Source organism: Lissotriton helveticus, chromosome 1_1 (assembly GCF_964261635.1).
Source record: "Lissotriton helveticus chromosome 1_1, aLisHel1.1, whole genome shotgun sequence".
In the NCBI taxonomy this organism is placed as follows: Eukaryota; Metazoa; Chordata; class Amphibia; order Caudata; family Salamandridae; genus Lissotriton; species Lissotriton helveticus.
In genome coordinates this window covers 773,567,098-773,587,089 of record NC_136057.1, presented here as the reverse complement: position 1 = coordinate 773,587,089, position 19,992 = coordinate 773,567,098, and the positions used below count along the sequence as shown (strand labels likewise).

Genomic DNA, 19,992 nt, shown 5'->3' with positions numbered 1-19,992 from the left:
CTTTGGCCTTAGGAGGCATGCTAGAGTCCTTAGGCTTAGCTTTTGGTTCTGAGGCTCTTGGTTTCAGAGCCGAAGCGGTATCTTAACGTTCGAAGCCGGGTTATCCACAGGCCTTGAGGTTTACGGGGCAGATTTGTCTTTGGAGGTGGAGGGCGCCGGAACCGATTTCAGAGCAGTTTTTTCTTTTGGTTTCGGTGCCGAAGGTGCCGGTGGGATTGGTACATGCGGTTTGCTTGGTCTTGAGCTACCGGAAGGCTTTTCTTTTCTCTTCGGAGCCGGGCCCAGAGGCGGGGCTTCTGAAGTGTGTTTTCGGTCGCGGCTGGGGCCAGCAGGCGAAGTCTTGACAATTGCCTTTGGTGGTAGGGTTGGGGTAGGGGCAGTAGTACTCACTCGCTGACCAGGAGTGATGGGGTCGTCCAAGTCTTCTGCCTCTGATACGATTTGGAGATCTTCTAAATCTTCTTCTGGGACATCTGGGCCTTCGTCGAAGATGCCCACTGGTACCGGAGCTGATCTCTGCATATGTGCTGACGAGCCCTTCGATCTCGAATGGTCTTCTTTGATCGAAGGGATGCGCTAGCTGGACTCGTCGTGTTGAGGTGATGGGCACAGGTTGCAGATCTTGTGATGGTCACTGTGCGGGAATTTTGCTCCAAAATGGGGGAATTTCTTGAATGGCATCCTTTCCATGAGCCATAGGCCTCAAGGCGTGGATAGGCCCAACGGCCCGCCTCGACAACCGGAATTGAGCCGATGAAAGTTGCGTCAAAGCTGAAGATGTTGGAAGTCGATCCGAAATGTTTTTTGAATGTTTTCCCGTCGAAGAAGTTTGAAATAGAGATTTCGAACCGGAGCGCAACAGTTGCATCCGAACCCAATGGCGGAAAAAACATTAAAAGGATGGAGTCGATGCCCATGTGCACTATCGTCCAAGGGAGGAGTCACCTATCTCGTGACTACAAAGACTTCTTCCAAAACAACAACGTGCAAGCATCCGAGCCCAACACCAGATGGCGATCTAATGCTAAGTGTGAGATCTGCCGCTCATATGCCTCGAACATACATTTAACTGCTACATTAGGTCATCCGCCGTTTGGGAAGTCACATCAGGGAGCAACTGCAGATCTTCATGGACTGTCCACACAGCCTGCGACCTGTCCTCGCTCAACGACTGTTCAGAAGAGGCATCTGCATCTCTGCTGTCTTGTCTTTTCCTTAAGTCCGCTACTGCTTGCAGTGCATTTCTCCTCTATTTCAGTACTTGTTCAGGGTAGGGGGCCGCCGTTGATTGTGTCGGTGAGGATGCTTTGTGCATCCAATGTATGCCGCGACGATTCCTACGTGATCCCATGTTGGTGTGCCTCTAGCTTGGGAGGTGCGATAGCCCTTGGCTTCGAGCCAGTCCCACGAACCGTCTGCTGTATTGAAGAACTGCGTGGTTACGTCAGTCATTACACACAGCCGGGCAGGGAACATGAGAGAGTATTTCAGATTTTGGTCTCCCATGCGTTGTTTAACTGCAACAAAGGTGTTCCGCAGCTTTTGTACACCCAGGGCGTAGTCTGCGAAAAAGAGAACTTGTGAGTTGTCTACCTTGATCGCCTCCATTTCCTTGCTTCACGGAGTACTGCGTCTCTGTCCTTAAAGTTCATAAGGTGAAACAGGAAAGGCTGCATCCCTGCTCCCAGCGTCTGGTGTTTCGACGAACCCTGTGCGCTCTCTCCACAGCAAAGAAAGCGGATAGTGTGCATTCCGGCAGCAGGGCTCACTACCAGGTCCTGGCATAGGCCACCGCATCATCTCCCGCAGCGCCCTCCGGCAGACCCACTACATGCACATTATTCCTGCAGTAGCGACCCTCTGCATCGTCCATCCTGCATTCCAGGAGTTGCAGTCTGGAGATGAGAGTACATTCCTCCGTGGTCACTTCTTTGGCTATCGGGCGATCTCCTTTACCTCTACAGTTAGTTCATTGCCTCTCCCTACCAGCTGTCAATGGTCAGCATGAAGTAGCATAAAGTCTGCAGTGACCTTGTTTATTCGGCCTTCAAGTGACGTGCAATTCTGCGTCAACGTTTCGCTGATCTGCATTACCGCCTGGAGTAGAGAGTCTAATTTTGTCTCCAGACTGGAGGCTCTGGAATTGTCAGACAGTCCAGTTTCATGGTTGGATTGAGCTAGGCCAGTCGCTGATTGCAAAGTTGCCGATCCTGTGACTGTGGGCTGCCTACCCATCTCGCCAATCCAATGAGGCTGCTGTGTTCGGAGATAGGATATGGCATGCAGGTCTCCAGTGTCTGCCAGCCAGGAGTTTTACACGTTCAGTTTATTGGGCAGGTATACGCCAAGAATGCAACTGCAGCTTAAATGCCTCTATGCTGCAATCCGGGGCCGCTAGACCGCATTGTGGCTTTCTGGGGGCGTCGTATCTACTTTGTGCAACGCAACAGGGCTGATTAGTGTCTTTGCAAGTCCAGTGGTGCCACGTTTGCAAAGTCTTCTCACCTCTCCAACCTGCAATGGTAGCCCATGGAGAGGCCCCCTGGCACTTCTGGTGCGTTATTAGTTACTCTCTGTTAGTGTGTAGCTGTATTAGGCTCCCGATTCTTTAATGGAGGACGACTTTTCGGGACGAAGAGGGCGGCGTCCCCTGCTGGAGAGCCTGTGTAGAGAACGGGAGATAATCGCAGATTTGTCCTGTTAAGCTCACCAATTATGCACTGGGTTTACTAATGTAGGCCTCAGGATCGCTCGTTGGAACAGCAGCCGCCTACCTAGCGTCCGGATTGAGCAACTAGACTGTGCGTAGCTTCTGTTGCGTGTCATTGCAGCCGAGGCCTCTTGTCTGCACTTACCTCCAACACGGCCTGCGACACCACCTCCACTTGCATGGAATGCCGGGTGGGAGGTTCGCTTCACATCGCTCTCCATCTGGGTCTGGCAAGGAGAGGGGGCAAACTCCACATATCTCCAGTCTCTGCCGCGGAGTGGGAAAGAGGAAGTATAGGGGCAGCTAGGGGTGCGAAAAAAAGAATCCGGTGCCTCCGCTCACACAGCCTCATGCCCGGTTGATCGGTCTCATCCGGTGCTCGGAAGGGGCTGCACACTGTCTCAGCCACACACCACTCCGTGAGGTCGGGTCAGCATTGCGTGCCCGCCTCCACACCCAGGGATCGGGTAAAGTTCTATTCCGGTGCAACTGGGTTACATCCTGTGCTGGCGATCTGCCGCTCTCCATCTCGGAACACTGCTTGTTGGTCGAGGCTATGACAACATGGAGCCTGCACAGCCGCACAGCTCCCGAATCAAGTTCATGGCGTCCCCACTGCGCAGGCAGACGAACTTGTGTAGCTACTGGTGCCTCCAAACTTGCTGTGTTTGTGCCCGCCAGAACCCCAGCCTAACTGGCTGGTTCCGGCATTACGATGGCGCTACAGTGCACAGGAGAAGAAACGGAAAATCGGGCCGTGTGACGGAGTCTCGCTAGAGTGCGCTCACAATTTTGTCTGGCTAGCCAAGCCCCCCTTCCGAGCCACAACCCTCTTTCTGTCCCCTTTCTCCAAAAGAGCATGAACTTCCAGCCATAAAATGGACAAGAAGTCTTCTGAAAACCAAAACTGATGCAGATGGAATGGCGGCAGAGCAGAAAGGAATTCTGAGGCATAGCCCAGCTGGACTACCTGCAGGACCCACCAGTCAGATATTATGGCTCAACATCCCTGGTGAAAATGAGTGATCCTGCCTCCCACGGGGTGGTTGTGTGCTCATACGGGTAAACTAAAGCAGATGGGAGGCTTCTGCTGGAGGGGCTGGGAAATTTGTTGCCATTGCTGCCAGAAATCCTACCCGGACTAGAGACACCTTGCGAGAGTGGAAAGACCAAGGTGGGGTGCAATAGCTCTAATCATCTTAAAGTGCTCAAGAGCGGAGTCAGGTTTCTCGTTAAAGCGGCGAGACACATCAAAAGGAATATCCATGAGTGAAACCTGATCACCACCGAGAAGCCTGTGGACCTCATCCACAAGTGGTACAGAAGCACCATGCCAGTGCAAACCTCTCTGCATACAGTGTCTGTTGTGCCAGGCTTGAAAAGGTGACGCACTTGGTTTCAACCAGGTTATCTTGAATGGTTTCCAGGACTGCTCGGAAAATCTCAGCAGCCAAGTCCCCTAATGCTGTGGGAGTACCTTTCTAGAAACCCGCTGGTTTTGACCGACTTGAGGGCGAGGCTTGCAGAAGAAAATATCCACTTCCCAAATGCTTCAATTTTTTTCAAGACTATTTGGGAGTGGTGAGAAAAGAATTTGGGTTAAGCCTGCTATTGAAGGCCTGATTTACTAGGCTCTTGGGAGTAGGATGAGTGTTTGAATGGCAGGGTCTGGTGGAGTGGGTGTGTTGTGACTTGGCACCTGTCTATTTACGGGTGGACGAGAGCAGGGTGTGATACAAGTGTCCATGAGAGTGTCAGTTATGGCCTTGTTTATTGGCAACATGACCTCTAATGGGGATTGCAGGTTACAAGACATCCATGAGGATGTTGGTTTTTACTTCAACAGAAGACAATTGTAGATCCAAGACTCCAGATGCCTGTCTAATGGCTATGGCAAAGAAAACAGATTCCTCCACTGAAGGACCAGGAGAGGAAGACAGTCCAGTGTTAGGGGAAGTATCTAGCCTGTTAGCCTCTTCTAGGTCCACATAAAAATTGTCATCATCATCATCCTGTGGAGAGAATTCGCCCCCACCATCATTACCAAAAGCAGGTTGGCTATGGCCACACCTCGTGTGGATCTATCACAGACTTTTTTCACAATTCCTAAAAGGTTTACATTTTGTAGATGTAGGACGGAGCATATTCCCTCACACACTGGTAAAGCATTTAAGCTTGTGAAATGTTGAGAAAAAAGTAGAAGTAAGTTCAATATCCATACATGAAGATGTGGAAAGGAACGAAAGGACATCAGTGTGCCTGGTTGGCGCCTATATGCAACACCAATCGTCACTTCTGGTAATATATCAGAGTAGAGGCAAAGCTAGATGACTCCACCTACTGCGTGTAGGGGCTATGTTAAAAAAAAAGAAATTCTTCCGTCTCGAGTCTGGCACTTCAGGATATTCTAAAGGTGAGGAATCTACATTAGATGCATCCATTCAAAATTCAGCTTTCAGGTCTTCAGGAAAATTCCTAAGTACCACTTTGTCCACCAGAAATCTTCCAAAGAGGCCTTACTGGCAGGATTTTATCTCCATTTAGTCTTGTGGGTCAGGAGAAGACTGAATTTCCCAGTGCTGGAGATACCATCGGGCACACTGTTCCCCAATAATCTTGGCGACAGGAATAAATATTTCAGTGCAAAAGGCAGAGAAGCCTCGTTTCTTATTCAGCTCCAGACAGAATCACTCCTTGGAGTACACAAAGCAGAGTATTTTAAATGATAAATCAGTTAACTATTAATGACCAGATTTAGTCAATACATTAAAAAAAAAAAAAGCTTTTGCAGTAAACGTGTACTTCCAGGCCTAGGTACGATGTATGGCATCAAAACAATCAGCGAGTTGCATGCACTAAAATCCTTGCATACAGTGTGTATTGCTCTCCACTGCCTTCTAGTGCTATCCCCTGTCCTGCCAGGCCAGCCCACTGAGTTTAAAACAAATTCCCCTTCCCAGAGATCACCCTCGGCTTAGTCCCCCCACGTAGGTTGGCTCCACTGTGTTTCCCTTTCCTCAGTACTGAAAGTTAAATGCTGAAGTAGATTCTTTTCAGGCGTATGTGTCCCACGTTGAAGACCCCAGGGGACTCTTCCCTTCCATCTTGAATACTGTGTGGCCGATCCTTCAAAGTGACTATGGAAGAGCAGAGTAAACTAGAGATGTGGAGAGAGGGTAATCCTAGACATAAATACATCTCTCTGGACCGCACTGCATCTCAGGATGAATATAGAACGTAGCCGCCACATGTGTCGGTCTGCTACGAGGTCTTAACCCTCTTTTGAAATTTTTCGATCCGTCAGTACGACAGCTAATTGTGCAGGCAACTATGTGGAGAAGTGTGGCTCAATGGTTAGAGCGGCAGACCCTGATGCAAAGGTCTAGCCCGGGACCCGTGTTAAATTCCCCGCCACTGCGGGTCTTGGGCTCAAAAATGTGCAGAAGTGTGGCTCAATGGTTAGAGCGGCAGACCCTGATGCAAAGGTCTAGCCCGGGACCAGGGTTCAATTCCCCGCCTCGGCGGGTCTTGGGCTCAAAAATTCCACGGACCTGATAATTCTCGCCTCGGTGCCTATTCCAATCATGGAGTCCCACTCTGCAACTCTGGGCAATAGCTTGCTTAATCTCCACAACGGCCCCTACAACGCTAAGGATGCCTGGAATCCACCTTCGGGGGGCCCAGGAGTGGACACCTCACAGGGAAAGCCAGGATGGGTTCCACAGCGGTATTCGTACAAGCGCCTTGAGACCCTTGCGGGTGAGTAGTGCGCTATACAAGTATCAATTTACGTTTACTATATTATCGTGTTTGGACTATGCGAGTTCCCTTCTTTTAGGGGCTAATGAAGTGGAGATACTTCGGCTGCAGCGTGTTCAAAACTCTGCAGCTAGAATGTTGGTGGGTCTTCCGCGCTCTTGTCCTGTGGGTGCCACTATTCGAGGGCTGCACTGGCTTCCAATAGAGAACCGGAATAATTTTAAATCGCTATGTCTATCCTTCAAGGTCCTGAGATACTGAGCGACCTTCTGATTCCTTATGTCCCCCTACCGGTAGCTTAACTCGTTGGGGCAACACCTAGTTGTTGTCCCTCGGGTCAAACTATGCCGTGTAGGTGGGTGTTCGTTCCGCTGTCTGGCCGCCAGGCTATGGAACTCGCTGCCTGTACAAATTCGGGGTTTGGACCGCTTGCTTGCTTTTAGGAAAGCTATTAAAACCTTCCTCTTCCCTTCAGTGTAGTCTACTGGTCCGGTGACGTTCGCTACGACTTGGCCTGCTGTGTGTGTATTGCAATCTCTTGAAGCGCCGGGACGCCTCTTTGCTGGGGCAGCTGTGCGCTATAGAAAATTGTTCAACATAACAGTCTACATTTCATTGGTAACTACTATCTAAATTCACCTCTGACCATTTCAGTTCAGGTTATTTACAGACTACAAATTAAATGAGATATTATTTTACTAAATTTCATGTTATATATCAGTACACTGGGCCTGTGAAGAGGACATACAATTTAGAATCATTTAGGTTTTAGAAGCAGGAGTGACAAATATATATTTCTCTCCTACTTCATACATCTGTGTGACAGTTATGATAATCTAGATATAAAAACGACTATTCTTTAAAAGGGCTATACTTATGTCCAGAGAAAAATATTTTAGGGGGAAAGTGACAAAAATGGAACTTCATTTGGTCATTCTTAAATAGAGATATATATTTGCGGGGTGTTGGTAACTTGTATTTTAACTTACCTAGGAAGAACACTTAAGATGTTGTAGTAAATTAAATACTCCACTGCAGGCGAGGACAAAGGAAAGGAGTTTATTCAGGAAAAGGAGAGCACCACCAAGATGGGGGTAAATCACAAGCAGCAAGGTAATGAACTGTCTTCACAATGGACCGTAACCATCAAAGGATGACAATACACAATGGACCGTAACCATCAAAGGATGACAATACACAATCCACAGAACACAATATAAACATACTGTGAACGGACCAGCGTCAGGACTCTCAAGAGCAATCGAAAAATAAGCAAAGTAGTGCTGGTGCATCTAGAAACAAAGACACTTTGATACTACTCATTGCAAGTCATTAGTTTAATGACTGCTGACTGTGCAAGGATAGGACAAGCTATGATGAACTGGACACTGACTACCTCAGAGATCATCTGGAGTTGTAATTACACAGCAGTTTACATGCGGAGTATTAGACGAGGCTATGGATATGGGGTGACTGATAAAAAGCCAAAATCGAAGTAGATCCTTAGGGGGCTTTATTCAGTACAACCACCAACAGGTAGACCACTCTCAGCAGCAGCGCATCCTAGGCTAGAATGCCTCATGACAATCCATGAGGTAATAACCACAGTGCAGATAGCATCAGGAGTGCTTTCATTTGCACGCCCTTTCTTGGAGGACTTGCAAACACGGGCATAGTCCCTCTGTTGTTGCACCACAGAGTCCCTAGCATAACTGTTAGGAAAACTTGAAGAGTTCGAAAAACTGCCACATCTATAACATCGTCCTCTTTGATTGTCCTTACTATTCCTTTCACGATCAAATGAACGGTGTTGATGTAGATCACGTTTGTTACGTGGTTGGGTATCTTTGCTAGTGGTAGTGTGAGACAGTGTTCTTTAAAACATTCATATTCTTGGTATTCAATGACTCTTTAGCGATGTTGTCAGAAAATTCATCACCAATGTCACCATCAGATAGTGTGCACACCATCTTGGCCTTTCTTTACGCATTCACTCTGAGTTTGGTTACTGTCTTCAAAATGTGTCCTTATTTCTTTAATCCAAGAGGAAGTATTTTCAACACCTTCCACGATAGCAATGGCCTCAGTTAACATGGGATTTTTGGATACAAGTTTTTCTTGTTTTCTTGAGCTGTAGGTACACCTTACTAGTTGTTCCCTCACAAGGGAATCTGAAAGTTCTCCATATTCACATGTGCGTTTCAGGGTTTTGAGAGAAGCAACATAGCTCCCCACACGTTCGGTGGAACCCTGGACCCTCTTAAACAACCTGTGCCGTTCCAAAACCACGTTAATTCGAGGACCAAAATAGCTTTCCAGCATAGTCAGACATTTCATACATGTCTGTAGGCTCACCGTCACCATTGCCCACTGTTATGAGATCTATGCTGTCATACATAATTGATGTGCGGAAGGCAGAATTATTTAACGAGAAAGCTTGTTTCCTGAAAGCCGAAAATGTTTCTCCCCCTATGGCCACTATGTACGAATCAAATAAATTCCTCCATCTCTACCAAGGAAGAATTGGTTCTCCTTTCTCAGATAGAAATGCAGGGTGTTGAAATATGCTGGTAGATGTGGCCATAGCTCCTTATTTGTAAATGACAACAATAGTCCAAGATCGCAATACAAAAGCAAAACAATTAACTTCTCACCGTGAATAAATCTTGTTTTGAGGCGATATTTTTGAGAACAAGTAAATGTGAGAATCAGCAACCCCTTCTCACATTGCGACTCGCGCTGCATTGAAAGTGCATCCAAAATTCACTGTTTGGAGAATCACAACTTAACCAAGATGGCCACTACGTTGCACACTGCATGACCGGACGTGCACCTCAAGCGTCAGTGTCAGCACGACGTGAGCAGAAGAATGAAGGAGATCGGCATGCAGAGACATAGACTGCAGACACACGATGGAGATTTGAAAGTAAGCTTGTCGGGTGTAGGCTACAGACACGCGATGAACACTCGATTAAGATTTAAAAGTAAGCTTGAAACTGTCAAGCTTAAAACTGTTGCAATTTTGAAAGTTTTTAAAGTTTATAAAGTACATATGCTCTGGGTGAGTTCCGAGTTCTGCTGTCCCCACGTAGCATGTAGTCTGCTACTTCAAACGAAATCTTTCCATCCAAATATTTCCGCTGAATTTTCACCAAGAACATTAATAGGAGTGGGTTCGCAGGGGAATCTGTGGTTGCTCGCACTTGTCCCCAATCAAGAGCAACTCGTCGGCAGTGATAAAAAGCCAAATTAATTATTATTATTAAGAATGCTTCATTTGTTGAATAATTAAAATCATTACAAAAACAAAAATTCAGAACAAGCACAAAGTCTGATTGAATAAATATGAATACAATGCCAAAATATAACATGCCCGACATCGGATAAAAGCGAAAGTCGAAGTAGATCCTTAGGAGTCTTTATTCAGTGAAACCACCGACCGGTAGACCAGTCTCAAAAGCAGCGCATTCTAGGCTAGAATGCCTCATGACAATCCATGAGGTAATAACATTCTACATTCTATGGCAAATACACATAGGTTAATTAAAACAGTGATATTGGCAATGCTATCAATCAGTTATTCACCATATGCTTAGGCATGAGTTGCTATATAAGAGAAGAGGCAGGCAATAATATGGGCAAACAAGAAGTGACAAGAAGAAGGTGAGCACGATTGAAGATTTGTGAAGATCGAAGATAATCACACAGGTTGTTTATTCTGAAATGTCTAGTGATTAATAGATTGCAAACTAACATTCTGATGCTCAAGTAATTTTAAATGTTGAACTCAACATGTAAAATTTGCACTAGCGAAAATGAATAATTGCTCAAGCATAGCTTGACATTTATTGCCACCTTTAATATGTGCATGAGGATGTTGTAAATTAAAAATGTTGCTCCACTGCACAGTGAGAACATATCATGTCTGTATCTACTTTGTAGGAGAGTTCCAAAGTGTACATCTGTGGGCTTTCGCCACTGATGATTGCACCAATTTTGTTGTAGCAGCCGACCTCCTCGACAGCACTACCCCGGATGTAGCATTCTTTACCGAAACCTGGACCAACACCACCTCAGGTCCGGACATCGCCATTGCCATTCCCCAAGGATACAAGATCTCCAGCAAGGACCGCCCCACCCGCCCTGGAGGAGGAATAGCCATCGTCCACAAATCCACCCTCCCGCCTGAGCATACTCCCCGATGAGCCCACAGACCTGATGAACACCTTCACTTCGAAATACTGGCCAGCCAACTTCCCCCCTCAGTGGAACCCTCATCTACTGACCCCCTGGACCCCTCGGATTTTTCGCCAACTCCATCACGGACATCATCTCCCCGCATGCCATCGCGTACACCAACTACACCCTACTGGGAGACCTCAACTTCCACCTCGACAACCAACTGGACCACAGCACCACATCCCTTCAGGATAACCTCCACAACATTGGACTCCGCCAGATCGTGACCAAACCCTCGCACTCAGCAGGACACACCCTCGACCACCTCTTCACAACAGGAAACTCAATCACCTTCAGCCACACCACCGAACTCCCATGGACTGACCATTGATGCGTCCACTTCACCTTCAGAACACCCACCACCCACCCGACGACCAGCTAACCTCATCACTCAGCAACTACACCCAAACCATAACGGAAAACGACGCCAACACCGCAGCCCGAACCTTGCCCAGATGGATCTCCAACAGCGCCAACACCATAGCCCCCCTCAAGAAAAAAAACAACACCCAAGCCAAGAAAGCTAGATGGTTCACTACCGAACTTCGAGAGTCCAGACGCTCTTGCCGCCGCCTCGAAAGGGCCTGGAGGATCACCAAATTCACAGAAGCCCTCAACAACTTCAGTGCCGCCTCCAACGCCCACCACCAAATCATCAGAAAAACGAGGAAAAAAGCGATTGAAGACAGAATCTCCACTCATGCACACAACAGCAAAGAACTCTTCAACATCATCAAGGAGTTCGCCCAACCCAGCAGCGAGTCCCTCACAAGACCTCTGCGACAAACTCAGCACCTTTTTCCACCACAAAATCAAGAGCACCTACAACAACTTCAACAAAGACAACCAACACACTGAACCCTCACCAACCACCCCGAAACCCTGAACCTGCGAAGGTTCCAGTCCATCAAGAAGGGGGTCTTCGTAGGTTCCAGTCTATCAAGAAGGGGGTTTTCGCAGGTTCCAGTCCATCGAGAAGGGGGTCTGTTGAAGAGCCAGGTTTTGAGGTTTATTGTGAAGATGGGGAGTGATGTTATCTGTCTGAGGTGGAGCGGAAGGTCGTTCCAGGCACTGGCCGCGCGGAAGGAGAAGGAGTGGCCTCCTGATCTGGTCTTTCTGGTGCGGGGGACCATGGCGTAGGAGAGCTGGGCTGATCGTAGGGTCCTTTGGGGTGCGTGGAATTTGAGTCCGCTGTTCAGGTATGCTGGTCCGGTATCGTGGAGGGCCTTGTGAGCGTGGGTTAGCATCTTCAAGGAGACTCTAGCTTCGATGGGCAGCCAGTGGAGTGTGCGCAGGTGCTGGGAAATGTGGCAGTAGCTTGGCAGGTTGAGGACCAGTCTTGCAGTGGCGTTTTGGATGTTTTGTAGATTGCGGGTGAGGTTTTTGTTTATTCCAGCATAGAGTGCGTTGCAGTTGTTGAGCCTGCTGGTGACCATGGCCTTTCTGTGTTCGAGGGGAATCCATTTGAAGGTCTTACGTAGGAGGCGGCGGGTGTGGAAGCAGGAGAACGAGACTGAGTTGATCTGGCGGTCCATTTTGAGCTCTGAGTGCAGGATGATTCCCAGGTTGCGTGCGTGGTCCGTGAGGGTGGGCGGGCTTCCGAGGACGGGGGGCCACCAGGTGTCATTCCAGGTGTCTGGATTTCATCCATTTGGCGACGGCTTCCATGCCTTCTCAAAAGTTGTGCATGGCAGTGTTGGGTTCGTTGGATAGGGAGAGGATGAGTTGGGTGTCGTCTGAGTATGACACAATGTTGAATCCGTAGGTTCTGATGATGGGGGCGAGTGGAGCAATGTAGACGTTGAAGAGCGTAGGCCTGAGGGAGGACCCCTTGGGGACTCCGCAGGTGGTAGGTGTTGGGTCTGAGATAAAAGGGGGTAGTCTGACGTGCTGCGTTTTACCGGAGATGAAGGAGCGGATCCAGTAGAGGGCCTTGTCTTGGATCACTGCTTCGTGGAGTCTGCATTTTAGGGTGCGGTTAGAGATTGTGTCGAACACCGCTGAGAGGCCAAGGACGATCAGGGCTGCTGTTTCTCCTTTGTCCAGTAAGGTACGGAGGTCTGTTGAGGCAAGGAGGACGGTGTCTGTACTGTTTTTTTCTGAAGCTGGATTGGGAGGAATCGAGGATGTTGTGCTCTTCGATGAATGTGGCGAGTTGCCTGTTGATTTCTTTCTCGATGACTTTCGCTGGGAACGGGAGCAGGGAGATGGGTCTGTAGTTTTTGAGGTCGGTGGGAACCGCTGAGTGTTACTTCAGGAGGGGGTTGATCTCAGCATGTTTCCAGTAGTCAAGGAACGAGGCGGTTGCCAGGGAGTGGTTGATGGTGTGGCAGAGCATGGGTGCGATGGTGTTGGCGGCTCTGTTGAAAATGTGGTGGGGGCAGGGGTCCGTGGGAGCCCCGGAGTGGATTGACTACATCGTCTTCAGGGGTGAGGTCTGTCCAGTTGTGGATCACTGGCTTCAGGGTGTCGGGTGGTTGGTGAGGGTTCAGTGTGTTGGTTGTCTTTGTCGAAGTTGTTGTAGGTGCTCTTGATTTTGTGGTGGAAAAAGGTGCTGAGTTTGTCACAGAGGTCTTGTGAAGGAGGGATGTCGGTGGACTCGCTGACTTCATGGTGTTTTGGGGGTGCACAAACCCCTCCGGCCATGTGTGCTTTATTGGGGGCAATCTCACAGGGATTTCCTAATTGTGTGTTTGTCGGTAGGCTGTCACCCCACCTGTGATTTGTCAATCAGTGACCTCAGGCCTGGGTCTCAGAGCCTGCCTAACTACGTCTTTCTGAGTCGAAGTGGACTTCAAAACAGATGAATATTTTAATAAAGATGCAATTTCATTTTTGTACATGAATGTATTGTTATTCATATTGACAGACTCTCTCAACATTAACATCACCAAGTGTCAAGGTTCGTGGTTACTCACTATGCAGACACTCCCAGGAGCAGAACAATGAGATTTTCCAAATTCCACCACTGGTTTTCCCACGGTCACCAACTAGAGAAATAAATTAGTGGCCGTGCGAACCCCGCCAGGGGAATGGGACAGAGAAGAGACTGCCTGATCTTCTGGCTCTTCCACTCTGCTTCCTTCTTTCTGCTGTACTCCATTTATTCTTTTCTTACTCCATCTCTATCTTCAAGCATTAGCGGAATCACTGTAACAGATAAGCACACCATTACTAATTCCCTTCAAATCCCCTCTCCTTTCCCTCCAACATCTTACACTCTCTCTCTCTCCTTACCCAGAGTGCCTATGGCTTTTGCTCTTCTTCTATTCTTCTATGTAAGTTTTTTTTACCTGAATCCTGCATTATAAACAACATTTTAGTACTCTTTAGCTCTGTGGCTTTTATTGTTCTTTTGCACTCATTCATTCATTCACCCTCTACCTTACTTTCTCATCTTCAGAATTCTTCTGTACTTCTTCAGTAGGAATCTTCTGGAGCCTCCGCCATCAACCAACCGACGAAAGAAATCAGGAACTGAGGTACCGAAAAGGTAAGTGTTGAAGCGGGCGGGTGATCTTTCAAAAACCAGCTCGTTGGCAGATACAGCGGGCATTGGAGTGCCTCGGTTCTTTTTCTTTGCACCGACACCAAGTACCTTAAATGAGTGATGCAAGAACTAATGGTCTTATGAATTCACTGTCATGGTGAAAGCCTGCAGTGGCATATTGAAAGAGCTGAAACAGTGGTATTTGCCTATAGATTTGCCTCACAGAATATCATTAATGGGTATTTTTACAGTAGGAAACTAAAAAAGCTTTTAATTTAATGTCTTTCATACCTGGACATTCACTGTTGCATACAACGTATTGCAAGTATCTGTCGCAGCGAACAATGCAATTTTTTAGTGTTGACATGCATGCTGCCTGTGCCCGTTATGGTGAACCTATTTTATTCTATAGTTATTTTTGGATCAGCCTTCTTAAGCCTGTGGCTTTTTAGGTCTCGCTGAGTCAGCGTGCATGCGCTGCTCGGAGAGACATTTAGTAGCGGCTTTTAGAAGTGCTCCCAAAGCAGTCACCAGCTTATTAGAACGAGCACAGGTGCGTGCGACGAGCACAGCTGCCATTTGCAACTCGCCAGCCTGCTTTCACTTTTAAAGTTGTGTGCACACGTGCCGTCTCTTTCAGGGCCGCGCCAACTAGCCCCCCCCCCCTCTCTCTTCCTCATTAACACTTTCAGCTTGCGCTTTTACTTTTGCGGCTGAATGCACGCACGCGCAATTGCTTTTACTTTCAATGCTTGTTTGTTTAGCCTCAGCCTGCGCTTTTACTTTCGTGGCCAATGCTTGTTTAGCCTCAGCTTGCGTTTTTACTTTCGCAGCTGAATACGCGCACGAACACACGTGCGATAGCTTTTACTTTTCGCGGCCAATGCTGGTTTGTTTAGCCTCAGCTGCTCTCATGCTGAAACAGCATGAGAGCAGCTCTATGATTGGTTACATTTGTTGGCTCTTCACTTCCGAGTCTGGCTTGGAGGCTCTGTGGTTTAGGAACACTGGATGGTGGTCCCAGCGTCCTGCCTCGTCCTGTGTCTTCCCTGCACACCGTCGGGTAAGTACTTTTCTTTTTACTTATTTAAACAAAGTATGTTTTCTGACTTAATGCTGCTGTCTCAAGTCAAGTAGGCGCTGCATTGCTATCCATGTGCTCCGTTATTTTGTTTCCACGTCATTGGCATTTATTGAATCTCATTGCGCAATTCAGACTTTGGGTCCTTTTAAGTATTGTCTCACTCGCTTCTTTCAGTCAGGGTGAAAGTTGAAAAGTTCTTTCGTGTCTCACCACTTTCAAAAGTCACCAGCTGCCATTTGAGCTGAAGGGCCCCACCGGCAACCAGTGCTTATTCCCTGGCTCTTCTGCGCTTGCAGGCAGTTCAGTTACATAACCACAGGTTTGCCCATACTACAGTCCTTTTTACTTGGTTGTATTTGGCACAAACCTTGCCAGACAACTGTGGGCACCACTTTGTTTTTTTAGCATCACTCTTTGTATTCATTGCCAGTTCTTTCCGTTGTATATGGATTTCTACTTGGCTGGATTTAAATGTAAAGGGTTGTGAAGCATGTCGGGGTTATTGTTACAGCATTCAGTCGCAAGCCCTCCCCATTCATTCCACATCTCCTGTGACCACCTCACCCACACCTGCTATGTTTGTTTTTCTGTTAAAAGGAACCAGTGAATGTGTCTTTACTGGTGAATGGATGTCCTCTGTGTTGACCACTCAACGAATGTTGACATTTGTTACACAGCAGCAAATGACTGAACAGCTTTCCTCAAAAGCCGTCTTTCCCATTGGCGTAGCTCCCCCCCCCGCTCTTACATGCCGGGCGGCACACGCCGGGGCGGCACCGGGCGGCCAATAGTGTAGCTACGTCAATTCTCTTTCCAGTGACCTGCCCTGCCCAGAGAGGCATAGTTACACTGAAGAGCTCTTGTAGTGAACATCAGTGGAAAGTTTCAGGGCGGGGGCAGAGTCTGAGCGAGGCATTCTGACATATAAACAGAGACCCAACATAGAACAATTCCTCATGCAAATGCTGGCGTCCAGTGCTGATTCTCCAGGCCCTGGGCATCTGTTTTCCGGAGTCATGCTAAAGGATTTGAAATCCAAGTAGGATAATATTAAGGGAACGCTGCCATTGGTGTTCAGGTTATGAAGCGCTGTGTTAGACAGAGTACACGACCATCCGCTAGACCGTAGAAGCATAAGTTGTTCCCTCACCTGCCCATTGAATGGGGACCTAAACTGCCCTTGAATTCTGTTGAACTGATTTAATGTTACTGTCTTTTAAGACTATTCGAGAATGGTTTTGCACTGGCTGCTGCATGGCTGGTGTGGCATTAAGGTACCCTATGCGCATATATGTACAATACACCTCCCAAAAGACGCACCTTTACATTTTTTGCTCACTTATTAAGGAGCAAAGCTAAGTATTTATAAGTGATTGTGAGTACACTCTAGCACCTCCACGGATGTGCTTCACAAAAAACGTCATGCTCATGACTCAGCCACAGCCCGTACAGTTAAGAGCGGTGGGGCCTGTGGGGAGGGAGGGGGAGGAGGGGGGGGGGGGGTGGAGGGATATAAACAGACGACAAGGGAAAATTATTTAATTTTTCCTTGTCATCGTCCGAAATCCTGTTCCACCGCTCTTACCTGCATGGGCCTACCGGCTGATGTTGATTCTGTATGTACACTACTACAAAATTGCCATACAATGTTGAATCATAGAGAGAACTCTGTATGCACCCTACTATTGGCTGCATACATCACAAGGCAGTTTTTTGCCCTGGGGGAACAAGATTTAAATGGCTGCAAGAACAAACTTTTTTTTGCTGTATTTTTTGTTCGACATTTTCTTTTTCTTTTGTTCAATTTACAGGAAAAGACATCTGGCTCCATACCTCCCCTGTCATCCCTCTGCATACGGACAGCAATGCCACCCCCCTGGGCACAGTCAGTGCTGCACCGTGGGGCTACAGCGCTATCCTGCCAATTTCCTGGGCGTATATCAAGGTGCATTCGTGAGTACGCTTAATGGGGTTTCATTGCTTAGAGTTTGAAGGGGTGATTTATTCTCCAGATCTAGCGTGGTGCTTAGTATAATCTACTTAAAAAATCTTATTGGTATCATTTCTCATTTTGTTATCACCTAGAGTGAGTTCCTCAAGATACATCACCTCCGTACGACATCTGAGCATAGTCTGTGGTTTTATCAGGGTTGTCTGGTTTATTGTGCTGCTGTTGAAGCCATACGAAATCTGATAGTTGGGCCTTAACAGACGATCATAGGCTTTTCAGCATACTTAGGTTTGAATTAATTTCAGAATTCGATAACTTCTTTCACCTTCGTTCAGCTCTATTGTTTTTTTGTTCAAGGTGCTCCTACAAAGAGGGACCAACCATATGCCAATTGGGCAAGAGACAGACTTACATTGGTTAATCTTTAATGTCATGGATGAGCTAAAAATCGATGCCTGGTGGGTGGCTCAGTGACTGCCACTGGCCAGATTAATTCAAGAATCCCAGCCATCACTTTTTGATTTGTCTACATTTCGTGCTGTAACTACAAAACAACCCAACTTCCTGCTTCGGCAGGAAAACAATAAACATTGGCATAGGTCTCGCTTTTGGGACCTTATAAGTTTTAGTTATGCAGCACAATTTCCTTGGTGCAACAACACTAACTGTTGCGTGGCTAGACACTTATAAGGTCCCAAAGGCGAGACCTATTGGCTATGCCAATGCTTGTTTCTTTAGCTACCAGCCTGAGACACTGGTAATAACATTGTAGAATAGCCCACGGGAGTATTTTAGTCTCACCATTTTTGTATTATCTGTTTGGGTGTGTCCTTTCACCTTCACAGCAATGCAGGATAGACTATTTTTTATCTTACATCAGTCTGCTAGTGGCTCAGTAGCATTGAGGGCAGAGTGCAGCACAAAATCATCTGAAAAACGGATGCCGCAGAAAAGAAAACAACCGCTTTGTCTGTAGCATCCATTTTTTAACAGCTTTTGTCTGCTCACTCTACTTGGCAAATAAATACTTTGTGGTTTGGCGCATTAATAGGTTAAAACATTTCCTGTCCAGATCCAGAACTAATTGATTCTTTGCTTCAGTGCAGATCGTGAAAAACTACCAACCTATGTACAAACAAAAACCACAAAAAAAGCAGATGCATCTTTACTACAATTTCACACCCTTATTGCTTTTTTAGAGTACAAAAGAAAAATCATATGACACTGCTGGTTCATAATGGTGATGAAAAAATCGTTAAGCAATAAGAAATTGGATTGTTCGATGACTAAAGTGTAAGCCCTGGTGAAGCATCAACCACAATCCTTGTCAGGGTAAGGCACAAGCAAACCTCAAATCAACCTGTGCTCAACCCCTTGGAAGCCTGGCACACAGCAGTCAGGCTTAACTTCGAAGCAATGTGTAAAGTATTTGTGCGACACTTCAAACAGTTAAATATTAAAAATTCACCACAAAAGGAGCCTACAACGGATTTAGAAAACAATGTTTAATAAATGAAACAAGTTTCTAGTTAAAAGTAGCGCCAAAAAGCACAGAGCTATTGGAGATATGTGGTTACACCGGACTGGGACAAAGTCACAAATTTAGGCCGATCGCGATGGAGGCCAGCTGAACAGCGGACCTTAAATCCTGGTTGCGGAGCGTTGCCTGGGTCCGGGTCAGAGATGAGCCGCGCAGCCAAAGTGATGCGCCGGACCTGGGATACGCGAGGCAGTGGTGGAAGGTCCTGTTGCGTCAGCGTGGCGATGCGTCAGTTACGAGTCGCTGCGAGGCTGTGATGCAGCGTCAGACATCGAGGCTGCTGTTGATGAGGGATACGAAAACCTGAACTGGGAATACATAGCTGGGGCAATGCGCCTGTTCTGAGAAGCTGCGGTTGGCGATGCAGGTCTTTGTGACAAGCCCAATCCACGGTTCTGCTCGGGGATGTGCCGCTCAGCTGAGGGGATGAGTTGGTGCTGCTTGGAGATGCGCCGCTCAGCAGAGAAGATGCATTGGTTCCGCTGGCAAGCCCATTAAGCCCGTTTCCAAGGGTCCAGAACTTAGGTGGCTTTACTTGGCAGGCCAGACTAACAGATGACAGAGTCCAGGTGCAAGAACATAATGGTTTTAATGCCTTTAATGTCCTTGAGACTTCCGATCAGGAGTCCAGCCAACTAGCCCTTGGAGCAACTCTGGGTTCAAGAGATGCAAGTTCAGTCCTTCTCACCCAGGCAAGAGGACAGCAGGAGGCAGATCAGCACAGCAAAGCAGGAGTTAAGCAGTGTAGCAGTCCCATAACAGCACAGCAGTCCTTCTTCCTGGCAGAGTATCCACAGGTCAAGAATTGAACTGAATCGATGGAGTCTGAGGTCCTTCATTTTTGCACAGTTGTACCTTTCAAGTGGGGAGAAGCTTCTACAGGAATGTCTCTGAAGTACACAGATGCACTGCTACAGACTAAATACAGGTGTAAGTGAGGCTGGGTCCAGCTCCTCTCTCCCATCCTGCCAGTCATAGTCCGGGCAATCACATCTATGCTCCCACTGTGTGTGGCTGTCTATGGGTAATAACAAAGCCTAACTGCCAACTACACCTAGTAATGTAAACAGAGAAAGGCTGCAGGTACCAAATGGCTATGGCAAAAAAATGCCAATTTTCTTAAAGTGACATTTTCAGAATTGTACTTTAAAATACGACTTCACCATAAGCTGTGATTTTCAATAACGATTCCAGAGACACCAAACCTAAACTAATCATA

At 47.3% G+C, this 19,992-nt stretch overlaps 1 protein-coding gene across 6 annotated transcripts in view; it reads right to left on the bottom strand.

The window, feature by feature from the left end:
• The window catches only part of ASZ1 (ankyrin repeat, SAM and basic leucine zipper domain containing 1), a 2,002,188-nt gene that overhangs the window by 550,596 nt on the left and 1,431,600 nt on the right, over nt 1-19,992 (bottom strand). The window lies entirely within an intron of this gene.